General features: G+C 44.5%; 1 protein-coding gene across 3 annotated transcripts in view; it reads right to left on the bottom strand.

Moving 5' to 3' along the window:
- FYN (FYN proto-oncogene, Src family tyrosine kinase) overlaps positions 1-978 on the bottom strand; it is a 137,470-nt gene extending 136,492 nt beyond the window's left edge. For all 3 annotated transcript variants that reach the window (XM_062572635.1, XM_062572637.1, XM_062572636.1), the window contains exon 1: positions 507-978. The gene's annotated coding sequence lies outside the window, so the exon portion shown is untranslated. The remainder of the gene's footprint in view (positions 1-506) is intronic.
- Positions 979-13,851: the final 12,873 nt, after the last annotated feature.

Raw genomic sequence — 13,851 nt, 5'->3', positions numbered from 1 at the left:
TACGGTTTCCCCGAGAGCGAGAGAAGGTCTTTTTATTTATCTCTCCATCCCTCCCCCTCCCCTTTTTCGCAGTTCAACGGCAACAAATAAAGCCCTGTGCTGCAGCTCCGGCACCTCGGCCGAGCGCGGCGCCGCGCGAGCCCCGGGGCGGCCGCCGCTAGGCCGCCGGGGCCGGGCGGGGCGCCGCGAGCCCGGCGCGCGCGGCGCCCCCGTAACGGTCGCCGCCCGCCCAGCCCCCCCCCCCCCCCCTTTCTCCAGCCCAGGCCGGCGAGGAGGCAGCGGGGAGGGGAGACACACAACACACACACACACACACACACACACACACACACAAAAAAAAAGCCCCGCAGCGCTCCGGCCGCCACCGCTGCCGAGCGAGCCTCTCGGCCCCATCCCCGCGCGGAGGGAGGGAGGCACAAAGGGAACACACACGCCAGAGCATCCTCCTCCTCCGCCCCCCACCCTCCCGGCGGCGGGCGGGCGGGCGGCGCCGGCCCCTCCGTTACCTGGGGCAGCTCAGCGCAGGGCTGGGGGCTGCGGCGCCGCACTCACATCCTCCTCATCCCTCGCTCGGCTCCGCGGCAGGGGTTCCCCCCGCTCCCGACAGCGGTGACAGCGGCGGTAACAACAGGCAGCAGCTCCAGGGTACCGCTCCGCCCCCCCCTCCCCTGAATCGCTCCCGCGGGCGGAGGAAGCGAGGGGAAGGGCAAAGCCCGGCGGGGCTGAGCGCGGCGGCGGGAGGCGGCAGCAGCTTTGTGTGGCGGGCACAGCCGCAGCCTTGCGAGAGACGAGCTCGCACGGCTCCCCCCACCGCCGCGAGGAGCTGCGCTGCTGCTGCTGCTGCTGCTGCTGCCGCCGCCGCCGCCTACCCTCCCCTCGGCTCGGCTCCGCTCCGCCCGGGCGAACGCGGCCGCGACGCTCCCTCCCACCGGGACTCCTGACAGATGGCGCAACCGCAGCGCCGCTGCCGCCGCGGCCTCGCTCAGCCGCACGGAGCCGGGAGCCGGCACCCACTCACCCTCCCTCCCTCCCGCCGCGCCCCGCCGCGGGGGCGGCTCCAGACTGGCACCGGCGCCGGCCAATGGCGAGGCGCGACCGGCAGGCCCCAGCCGCCGCGATTGGCGGGCGACGGCGGCGGGGCGGCGGCCGCGCCTCAGCGCCCGCTCGCCGCGGCTGTGGAGAGGAGGCAGCGCCTGGCCGCGCCGCGCCGCCGCTTCCCCTCCGCCCCCGGCCTGTTAATAACGGGTACGGCCGGGGGCGGCTCGCCGGGCCTGCCCGGGCGGAGGAGCGAAGTTGATGGAAGAGGGGTGCCTCGCTCCTCCCCCCTCTCCGCAAAATGACGGCGCGCAGGCCGCGCCGCGTGCTTTTGCTTGCGGCCCCGGTGCCAGCGCACTTGTGTCCTCGACCCTGAGGCCTGCGATCAGTTAGAAACCTCCCTTCGAGGGGAAAAAAATGAAGAGGAAAAAAAAGGCGGGGAGGTCTGTTGTCTTCGAGGGTACCCAGAAGTGGGAAACAGGAATTAAGTGTCTCCTTGAAGCTTGAAATCACAGATGAATAGAAGAACAAGTTTAAGTAGATTATTTGTCTTTTTTTTCTCTTTTATAAAAGATAGCTTTTTTTTTTTTTTTTTTTTTTTTTATCCTTAATTCTTGAAATTGGCAGTGGTGGGTTGTAAGGAAACAGCAGAGATGAAATGTGAAGGTTTTCTGGAGCTATGATTTTATACCACATCTGCATTTAATTGCTGAGAATTTCATATCCCTTTGTCAGAAAGATTTATTATCTAACAATACCCATTTTATGGGAAGTATATATATATTTAGCACAATTAAAAGCCTTTACTGGAGTTTCAGCCTTGTACTATACACAAGCACATGCAGGTTTTACTGTGCTTGAATCATGGTACACCTTGCTCTGTAAACAGGTAAGAGGTAAAGGTTTCGGTACACTTCATTCCTTTCCCTGTCTCTGCAATGGTGTAATGCCTCGTGGCATTTCGCAGGTGTTTCTCTCCACCTCCGACACAGGCCAAAAAGTGCAGCACGCTCCAGCTTCATACCTGCGCTCTGAGCACAACCTCACCAGTGTCCTGGGATGCTTCTGTGTTGCAGACTGGCATCTCTGGCTGTCTCTCACCTCACAGGATTCAAAAGTTGTTCTGCCCTAGCACTGAAGAAATCACAGAATAGGCTCTACACCCAGACAAAAACAGGAGATGCATGTAAGGTACGATGCTGAGGAAGGGGAACATAAATGTTGAAATGATAGCGACACCTATAATGCAAGTTTGCAATAAATAAAGTTTCCGTTTATCTCTCCTCTCCAGATATCATTTTTGGCTGCTGGTACTTAACCCACAGAATCATTTGATCTTGATTATTTGATTTCTTAATGAAATTACAGTTTTAATAGGTTCAAATGTAATCTTGTTTTCTATCAGGATGTCTACAGTTGTACATTTACAACAAAAAGAATTGGTTCATCTGTATGGCTGTCTGTGTCTTGTTTGATGATAATATTTCAGGACCCTACAGAGTTCCTTCTATCAGTTCATGTAAAGAACCTGAAGAGGATGGGAATTCCAAAAGAAAGTGTCAATCATGTTATTTCTCAGTTAAAAATCTGATTATAGAAGTATAATCAAACACATTTTTTCAGGCTTTTAGGCAGCTCGTTTTTAGTTTACCTCCTGCTGTTTCAATGCATTTTTTTAAATTTTAAAATATATAGAATGTATAAACATCACAAAAGCAGGAGTGCATAAGTCAACTGAAAGAGAAAAGGTTTTGGTGTTGCATCCTAGCGGTTGATGGTAGAACTTAAATACAAAGGTCTAGCTTTACGTTTCCAGAAATACTAGGTAGTGTCCTGATCCCGTTGACTTCAAAGAACTTAGTGCTTCAAAGAGCACTGTGTCAGAGGCAGGCAAGTAGTTCAGGAAAAGTGGAGCCCCCGATCAGAGACCAACCTCAGCTGACCCCGTGCAGTCTGGAAGGCAAGCAGAATTATGGACGTCCAGCTTGGAGATTTTCAGGACTGTGAATGATTCAGGCTTTTCTTCTCAGTACAAAAGCAGTGCCTGGCTCTAGGAGAACGTGCATTTTTCTTGCCCATAATCCTCTCTTTTTTAATCAAAGAACCAGATGCTGTTCCAGCAAGAGATATAGGAAATAAATTTACTTAATTTTATAATCAAGAAAGTGAGAGAAAAAATCCTTGTCTGAAGCTTTCAATGCTCTTGCGGCAAATTGAAAACAGAATGGCACGAAGGAAAAAAAGGAAAAAAAAAAACCAGCCACTCTTTTTTGAGCCAAACCAGAAAATAACCAACCAATCAATGAAAGCAGACCAAAACAATATCACACATCAGCCGCAGAGCAGCTCTAAGCCTGGGCAGATAAACTTGCTTGGCAGCATGCCACAGAAAGTCTGATGCACTGAGCTAGTATAGCTAAACAGGAGCCAGGTGTGGAGGCAGAACGGAGCGCTGGTACGTTATTAAGCAAGGGAACAAGCCTGGGGTTTACCCTTTAGGGGAGCTGTAATCTCTTTAGGATCATAAAGACCAGCAGAGTCGCTGCGAGCTCCCACAGACACCCATGGGAGAGGCAAGATCTGCTGCAGCGCTGCCTCATACGCCGGTGGAGCCTGTAGGAGCACGGAGCAGCTCTTCCTTGGGAACACGGAGCAGGTCTTCCTTAGAGAAGATTTTTTCTTTGGTCCTTACAGCTATGGTCTGGCCATATTGGTGTCAGCCTTTAGGAGTCACCTAGAAAATCTGACAGACATCCTGCTAGCTAACTGGAGGAATAAATGTACTTACATAACACAAGAGCAGATCTTCACTTTCTCCTTCTGCTTCCTTAGCTTTTCTAAGTGTTCTAGCATTATGTGTAATGCTATTTTCTTCCATCTTCATCTCCATGGCCTTTCTTCCCATGCCAAGCTACTTTCTCCTTTTCCAGTCTCACCTTAAAATACTTCTTCAGCAAGTTTTGCAGCCATGTTCATTGAAATACTTCTTCCTCCTCAGTCTCTATGGAAAACATGAAAAGTCAAAATCTTTGTTCTGCAAAGAGTCTCACATGCTAAACAACATTGTGTCAAGATTTTACCCTTTTCTTTCCTATCCTACATGCCAATCTTACACAGTAACAAAAAACCAAGCCATTTTTGCAGCTGAGCAGTGTGCAAACCTGGTAACGATTTATTTGTATTAATAATTTAGCACCTGGGAAAGTAGTACCACAGTCATGAAATGGGGCACTTGTATTCATACTGCCTCACTTCTCAGCAGGCAAGAAATCAGTGTTAGAGAGTGTGAATGTGTGCTGAATAAATAATACCCACAGTTTGAACTGAAAGGTAATGTTGTGACGTGCTAAACTGAAGCTGAATTTTATAATACCAGGAGATATAAGGACAGTCTGTGGTAGAACAGAATAGCACGGTGGTTCAGTTTTCCTGGTTGTTTTAAGCTATTGTTAGTAAAACTAGGCTGCCTCTATGTAGAAACATCAGCTTAATTTACTGGATTCTTCTAAGCCATAATTTAAAAAAGTCAATACAAAAGAAACTTGTATTTAAAAAGATTCAAAAAGTGTTTAGCTCTGTGGTGCCTTTTTGCACGAACTTTGTGGATAGGGTCACCTTTCAGAAGGATCCCCAAATGTCACCTTCAAATTGTTCATTCAGAACTATACATCTCCAATCGGTAATTGGCCTCATTGCATGATATACTCTACCACGCTTCTCTTCCTCCCTTTTTACATTATTAACTTGGTGACGCTTCCATTCATTTTGCTTTTGGTTGTGCATATTTTACTAGCTATAGCCTGTCACGTATAGCATATTATAATAATAATTACAGAGTAGTGGGGGAAAAAAAAGAAGATCAGAGCTTGCCTACAGTGTGTTGAGAGGCTGACAGCATCTGTCTGAAGCATCCCACTGTGTTTTCAGGAGCCGATTCGGCTGGGGATGCTAAGTGGGTTCTGCTGACTCACCGACGATTACTCCGGCGGGAGGCTAAGGTGGCGGATACGGCTCCCCAGGGAGACGGGCTTCAAAGTGGGAACAAGAGCCTGGAAGAGGAAGGGAAGGGGCTGAGCCGAGCACCTCATCCTGCCCTCGAACGCTAATAGCGCTGATATGCTCCAGCCACAGGAAGGGTATTGGCGGGGCTAGAAGAGAGCTTTGCCTTATGCGTGGTGTATATAGACCATTTGTGAGAGCAGGTAGAGACAGGAAACTTGCTCACAGTATAGCTGTAAATAATAAGCATTAGAGGCCTTCCTTGATGCTATGGAAGGGTTAATCTCAAATGCTTAGGTTCATACCAATCCTTTTTTTTATTATTATTATTGTCTTGGAATTTACCTGAAAAGCAAAGTGGAAGATATTTCACAGAGATTTTTCCCAAACCAGCAAACCACGTACTAAACGGTAAACTACGTCTTCAAGTGAGATCATGCATTTTCTGAAATTTAAATTTCTGAGTTTATAAGCTCCAGATGTGTTTACACTGTGTGGCTAAGGGAAAAAACAAAACAAAACAAAACAAAACACATGGAGTTACCTGAGGACATCTAGAAATTAAATAATAAAAATACATAAAAATATTAAATCTATCTCTTCAAAAATTTCAGTAAATCTAGACTTGTTAAAAGCTACAGCCTACTAAAGTCAGAAGAAAATCTTACTCTTATTTTTACTCAAATTAATGTTTTAAACTCTTGGTGAAAGTTGATAAAACGTACTTTCTGTCAGTAATTATTTTTTTAAATGGTAACAAGAAGGGAGACTCTGGGAGAAGAATACTGGGAACAGCAGTGCATCTGTAATCCGGCCAAGAAATATATTCATTCTTCTTTTGGGACAACACTGAAGATACAGGAGAAAGTAGATATATAACACTACATAATTTTATAGAGTTGAAAAACAGTATATACATTTAAAGTTTCATCATTGTTCTGTTTTTGATGTCAGCATTAGGCCTCTGCTGAGCACTAGAAGAATAATGGGAAGATTGTCTTTCTATAGTAGGAAAAATCTGGGGCAAATATTCTGAGTTTATTCTAAGTATAACTTTCTTCATTTGCGCATATAGACCAATCTCATAGCATGCTTATAAAGTGCATTCATACACTTCAGTGTCTTCCAAAAAATAGACCCTGTGATTCCCAGAAGGAAGTACTTTCCAAAGAACTACCCTCAAATTTTTTAAAAATAAAAATAAAAACTTTCTTGTCTATCACAATTTGTCCCCAAGGCACACCAACATAGGCACTCACACAACTAGCACAGCCATTCTTCATAGCTAAAATGTATCCATGTGCTAAGAAACAACTTACACCATAAGGGTACCTCAAATTACCAGAGAGAAAATTTTGACTCTGATTTTAGTGCTTCAGTTCCCTATGTATCAAATGGTAATAATAATATCTTCTCACATAGGTAATGAATTACTGTCTGTGAAGAATTAAAGATATTCTGAGAAGACTCTGCCACAGGAGCTCATGAAGAAAATTAATAATTCTGTTTCCATTGTAGAGGTGAATTTGTGAACAGTGTATATTGCATAGTGCCACATACAGAATTAGGAGAGTATTTTTATATTTTCATTAATCCTTTTAGCCATTATGTCACTAAATGAGTCAGGATTCTCTGGAAGAAAACCCCCACACAGTCCTGTGACTAACTACTATTTTTGTTCAATGAGGTTAAAATAAGGTTATATAAGCAGTCTAAGTTCTGGCATTACCCAACTGTTGGATGCCTGACCTTGCACTTCTAATGTTCTTTTAATCTATTTTTGGATGTGATTTCCCAGGTTTTTTTAGACAGTAAAATAACCCAGAGATCTGTCATATGGAAACGGTCTGATAGGATATGTATCATTAGCAGAGACATACACTAACGAGCCGATCAGACACGTGGGAGAGCCGCCTGCCTGCATGCCCGATCTGAATACTGCAGAGATGCCACCCAGCATCACAACCCAGCTGTGGGTTGTCCTCTGTGTGGGTCAACTCTTGGGAAGGTTAAAGGCACAGATTTTGCCAATGAGTTTCCAGCTATTTGCTGACAGCAGAGCAATGTTTGCTGGTCCCACATTTTAGTGCAGGAGCCAACTTCTCATAGCTCCTCTTGCTCATGTTCTGTCCCGCATCTGCCCCTTTCTACTCATAGACATCAGCTGCACTCCTGTACCAGCTCTTCTGCCTCCATCAACTCATCCCTGTAATGCGCCTAGGGACTTAAAGTATTGCTTCAGTGCTATTAAACATATTTCTGTCTAAAAATGTGCTGACTTGTAGCCTGGATTCAAGCAAGGGTTGACAAGTCTCATTTGCTTTCAGCTTATTAACCGGAGCCTCTCCTGCTGCTGTTATCTTCCAGGAAAAAAGCAAACCAGCAGTGTGCTCATCATCCTCTTTGCCTGTACCCCCCCTCAGTTGGCACCTGCAAATGGGTATGGTTTAGTGAGAATCTCCCACGAACCAGCCATCACCTTGGCTGTTGTCATGCCTGCAGCACCACAGGTTTGAACTCCACTGCCCTTGTTTTATTCAGTTCTCACCCTGTGTGGTACTTTGAGTTGGCCATTTTGTTGGCAAAGTCTAAGTGAAGGTCTGCCCTTATAGGCTTTATTTGTAACTGTGTGTTTTTTTTTCTGTTTGGAAAATCTAATCGCATCCACCATTAAGGATGAATTCTGGATATTTCAACTTAAAAAAAAAAAAGAGCAATTATCATGGTCCCATGCCATGGCTATCTTAAGTCAGATAGACTGTGATCCTCATTTGGATATTCTCTGGACTCCAGTGGAAACAAGATACAAGATGTAGTGAAGACAGACAATAGCAGAAACAAAATAAACCCAGTCACATTTCTCATAGTGATACCCAAGCAGCTGCATGTGGGAACAGATATATCAGCACTAGGCTAGTGAGAGCCCAACTGAAGTTCTAAAAACTCCTTAAGAGCATTTCTACCAAAAAGAGTATCTGCTTTTGCAAGGCTGGAACAGATGTTCATCTTGCTGAATAGTTCAAGATTCACATGACTGTCAATTCTTAATGGACTTAAGTATAAGTATTTTAAAGACTTAAAAGAAAAATGCTCTGCAAGTTTCAAAAAGCTAGAGACACAGGTAAAGGAAAGAAGCGGTGTCGCAGCTAAATGCAAGATGTATGACAGAGCAGACCCAGAATTATTACTCCACTAAGTAGAACAGAAAGCATGAAAATGCACCATTGTGAATGCAAAAGCCTGTGAGTGCAATTGAAGGTAAAAATGGAGACAGAATTTGAAGGGAAACGTAATACTCAGAGGGATAGTAGAGTCTGAACACAATAATCATGGCAAAAGAAAACACTGAGCTAAAACATACTGATAAAAGAAGAAAGTATGAAATAACACATCAAAGAGGCAAGAAATGAGACCAAGAGTAAGATTTTTCATGCATATAATATTAATGCAGTGCAAAGCTGAAAGAAAAGAAATGCTGTTGTAAAGCTCAGACAATCTCATGATGCAATTGCAAGACACCATCAGAAAAAGCCACCACCCAATGAAACAAACAAACAAACAAAATACCCAGGAAATCAAATGCCAAAAAAGTGGTAGAGCACCAGTGAACACATGAAACTGCAAAGATTTCCTCAGCATCATTTGAGAGAAGAAAGTGAAACTCAAAACAAAGCCAGCTAGAGTAATATAATGGTGGTGGGATATCATAAAATATGAGCTGCTTCACCTTGTGGTCAACAGTGCAGCAGTGGATGTCACTACCTGCATGACAGTAGCTCAGGCAGGATAAGCAGCTTTCCTTAAGCAGCTCATACTGACTCTGTGCATGTGTGTTGCTGCACCCTTCCCTTGCACACTTTTCCTGCTGAAGAGGATGCCCTTTCTGTTCAGACACCTGTGTTTTGCTTCACTTCAATGCTTCCTTCATTTGAGAGCTTAGGAGAGTTGGCCCTCATAGGCTCGTAGGTAGCTCAAGCTACCTTCGCCCATATGCGCCCCTGAGGTGTCCCTGAAGCACTTGGGTGAGCGTGCTTCTGTTTTCCCCATGCTATGACTGGACGAGGAGAAGCTAGACAAGCAGCATAGCCACTGGAGACAACCAGAGTTCATTACTAAATACCTACCTGAATGAAGGTTATCAGTTTGGGAAAAGCAGAATGATTCCCAGCAGAATGATACTCACGGCAAACAGTGTCAAAACCTGGCAAGAGTGGCCAGGTAAGGCAAATGGCTCCTTTGCAAGGTTCTGGACCTCCTGTATATGCATGCAGTTGGGAAAGGCACACAGGATCCTGTCTGCAGAAGAAGGGTGCAATGCCTGTCAGCAAAAGGAGTGGTATTAGTCGATGAGGAGATTTAGTATATTTACTAGGAGCAACGGGTATCTCATGACCTTCTGCTGCACCAACAAGGATATTGCATGGCAGCAGCTGAAGCTGATCATGGCCACAACCTGCTTTGACAGAGTTCAGGAAGTGGATTAAAAAGTAAGTCAGGACATAGTAAATCGCACTCTTCTGCCATGTCATGCATTTGGTCATCTCCTGAGGATTATTTAATGAAAAAGTAAAAACAATGCAGCCATGTCTAAAGATAATTTCTAAACATTAGGTTTCTAAACTGGCTGCCATTATTTGTACTATTTTCCCAGCATCAGCCCCTCCTTTCTGCAAAAAGCCAGCACAGACATGCTTATTTCATGTGATCATTGCACATGATCAGGGAACTGGTGATCCAGTCTCAGAACTGGCAACTATACAGTGAGAGTTGTGAGTTTGGAGTACTAATTCCTACAGCAGAGACAGCTGGTAGCTTTTAGGCTGATTTCATTATCATCAGCGGAACTGGGAGATATCCAAATCAAGAAGATACGTCTTGCAATTGTGCTTGCTTGTGAGTTGCTTCATCATTAAGTTTGAGGATGTAAAACAACTCGAGTAGAAAATGACACTAAAACACTAGAGAGCATTTTTGAGGAGTTATGGTTAGCAACTCTCCATGATGCTGAAACTGCAATGCTACAATTTAGAGGTTCACAACTAAACAAGGGAATTAGATATACATAGCTGACTTCTTATCCAAATCATGAAAGCACAGCAAATGAACCAAAATATGAGCTCCTCAAATTGCTAGAAAGACAGATAGCAGAAAGACACAGAAAGCAATTGAGCCACTTATTTACCATTGTCAAAGACATGGTTGAAAGGAATCTGAGAACAAATCATACGAAACAAATGCTCCTATCTATCATTTTGTTGAGCTGGGCATATGCCAAAGGAGAGCTCCCACCCACATCCATAGAATACTCGAATTATCAAGACCACCTGAGCACAGTTAAAGACATTTGGCTCAGAGGGCCCAGATCACAGAGAACAGAAGTTTTCTCAGAGTACTTTCTTAAGCTGAAAAGTGTCTTGAGAAAGCCTGGTAAACACTTGTGGTTCATACGAGAATGTGCAAAAACAATTCAAAGATGATTAAATATATGTAGCATTTGGTTTGTCTGTACTCCAAATGAGGGACAGCCTTGGAATGAACTTGAGCATTGGTCACACGTTGTCCACACTGTTTAATTGCCACTCTTGGCTTCTCTTGGGCTACTTGAACTAGCTCTGATCAAGACAATCTGCTGTATAATTGACTACCCCAGAGACAGCTGGATATGATCCAGTCTGTGTCACTTGGAAATTGTGGCTGGGAGTGAGTTCCTGGCCCTCCCTCATTCAACACTACAGACACAGCTGGTGATAGATGCTTTGGGCAAAGGTTACGGCATGCTCTGCTTCTGCCAACCAGTCCTCAGAGGCTTCCCACTCCTGCACTGACCATAGCAAGAATCAGTATAGCAGGCCTGATATCCTAGGCCTTGTGCATGCAGATAACGGCCCTGACTTTGGCCACTCTATTTAGATGATTTACCTTGGAATAGGTCTTCTATATCACCATTACATTACAGTGACAAAGCTTAATCACTATTTAGAGTTGCTACAGTTCTACTAAAGAAAGCTGCTAAAAAAGAAAGCATATGTCAAACCATTCCTGAATAGAGAAATGCTCCCTGCAGAAGCCTGGTAAAAAAAAACCTTGCTATCAGGATGAATATATATATGTTTAATACTTAGCTACTGCACACAGCAGTGGTAGTAAGAGCAAGAAATAGGCCAAAAGGGACATACATGTAGGCCAAGGCCTGCAACTGTGGCCACAAGCTACAAACCTCTGAAAACTGTAAGTTAAATTGCAAATCCAGAGAAAAAAGTATCAGGTCATAGTCAGTAAATACCACAGTACCAGAAGTACAAGGCAACTGATTGCTGCTAGGAGAGAAACAGGCACACATTTCAGTATCAAGTACCTGGAAAAATGCATGCCTGACTTTTTACAGTACCTCACAGACCCAGAGGAAAGCCACCAAGCAAGCTGGTCAGTCACAGAGAGATTATGTAGATTGTAGGTTACCTACTGTAATGTAAGGAAGGAGCAGTGCTCCTGCTATCTCAAGTGACTGGGACTAAAAGAAATGTTATGAGAATACCCTGTGAGCAGGGGGCATTATACTATGATTAGGTATGGGATCATGTCTCCGGGCCTTGAGAACTCATCTCACAGCATATGATAAATGCAGCAAGCCGCAGCATAGCTCTTGTCTATGCTGGTATTGGCAGCTGCAGAGAAATGGGAGTAGCCAGGGAAGGCTCGGAAGCCTGCTGATGGGCGTCCGGGTAAAGGGTCCCACTTCATCCCTGACACCACTGCCGTGTGAACTGCTCGGTACCCTTTGGCAGTGAAGGAATTTGAGCTGAACAGTTTATCTCATCTCTCCCTGCTTTGGTGCTTGCATACAGAGCAAGAGGCGTGATGTTTTGGAAGTACTTGAAGGCCAGTCAAAATGAAAAGGAAAGAAATCACTGGAGCAGCCAATGGACTGCAGTAAGAGGTAAAAGGCAACACTAAAGGAAATAGCAGTCTTTCCATTAATTTCAGGGCGGGCTGGATCAAACCCATCTAAGCCCAAGGCTAGAAACAGGAAATGTCATGCTGAATATTAGGAAACAAACTGTGGCAGTGAGAGCAATCAAGCAGTTTGTGCACAGGGAGGGAACAGAGCCTTGCCCTAATATGTATGTCGATGTACTTTAGCAGCACTCCAGAATCCTTTAGAATGACTTCACTCATTGTTATCTCACTGTTAAGGATTTTTCTTTTTAAATTTATTGTTCTCTGAAGGAAAAATACAAAGAGAACCCTTTTCTTCCCTACATCCCTGGGAATAACAGGCAGTTTCAGGCAAAGAAATCCCTGACACTTCAAAAAACAGCAGTAGAGCTAACGTTCTTTAATGAATTATTTGGTGACATAACACGACAGTGCCCAAGAGATTCATACTTTGAAAAATATTTTTGTTATTTAAAGAATGGAAAATTGAGGTTGAGAACCAATTTTGAATCTCAAGCCAGGAGCCTCCCTTTTTTCTTTGGGGTCTGTTCCTTTGTTCTGCTTTGAGGTGTGCAGAATTTACTTTGACATCCCCTGGTTCTGGAATATCTTATGTGAAAGCTGATGTTTTGATAACGCAATCTGATTTGCAGGGATTTGTGTTTCAGCACTTCATGGATGCTTGGGGCCAGATTCTCAGCCCTATAAAAAGAATAAAAAGCCTCATTAACTGGTAATGGGGGTTCCTGTAGGAAAAAGGGCTTCCTTAGGTAGAGCACAGCAACATGAGCAAGGGATTTTACTGTGAACAGCTCATGAATTTCAAGACAAATGACCAGTCAGGTAAATCTACATAGTATTTTACATTACACCACATGTGGTATGCAGTTTACTCACTGACAGTGTTCTCCTGAATCTCTTGTGGATGATTTTCTCTCCAAAATGCCCATTGCTAAAGATTATCACTGATAATACTACAGCTGGGAAACCCTCCATAAACAGTCCCCAAATGCACAGAAAATTAAGAATATACTGTTTGTGCCTCTTCTTCAAATCTGGGCTATTCTTGCAAGCTATTGTTACACAGTACTTCTCTTATGTCCCGCATCTTCTAAGTGTAGAGAATCAAGATCTAATCAGTCTTAATGATGCCAGGAAACTTAAGGTATAACCACTTAATACAATACAGCACACTGCAGAGATCTCCCAGTTGGTATCATATGAACTATTCTGTAATGGGAGAGCCATGTCATCATACTGCTTTTTTCAAGTAAGTATGTTACTTTGCTGATGCTGTGCTTTTTTGGGATCCCAAACAAGTATTTCTGCCAGGTGCCTCATGTGTCATGCAATGTACCAGCAATTCAGAGCAAGACTCTGAGCAATTCAGAGCAAGATGTCTGTGGGTTCAGGCACGTTATCATTATGTTTTCAGGTAACAGAATTTAAACACTGTTCTCCTTAATAACTCTGAAGTCAGTGACTGTGGCCCCACATGTGTGCTGATCTGGCTTTGTTAGGTGGAGGGAGCTCTTCATGGAGGTGCTGCTTGTTGTGAAGACCAGAGACTAAGCGGAGCAAGAGAGCCTGACCCTGTCCCTGCCCCATCTCATGCCCTCGGCAGTAAGGAGAGCCAGAGCTCCTCCCTTCCTTGCCTTCTCAGAGAAGACATGAAAAATCTCTCGTTCCTTTTGCAAATTGGGAAAGATTATGAGATAGTGACCTGAGATGCAAACATACATGAAGGACATGCCATGCCCTGACAGATGTAGGGAATCAGTGTTTGAATAGCTCCTTGGTTATTCCTGTTACATGCCCCTTTTGCAATCAGCATGGCTATTGAAAAAACAGCCCTTTGGGAAGGTCCCTGCTGCCATTTCC

Source organism: Rhea pennata, chromosome 3 (assembly GCF_028389875.1).
Source record: "Rhea pennata isolate bPtePen1 chromosome 3, bPtePen1.pri, whole genome shotgun sequence".
Lineage (NCBI taxonomy): Eukaryota > Metazoa > Chordata > Aves > Rheiformes > Rheidae > Rhea > Rhea pennata.
The sequence above is the reverse complement of the archived record's forward strand: the minus strand, read 5'-3'. Positions and strand labels throughout refer to the sequence as shown.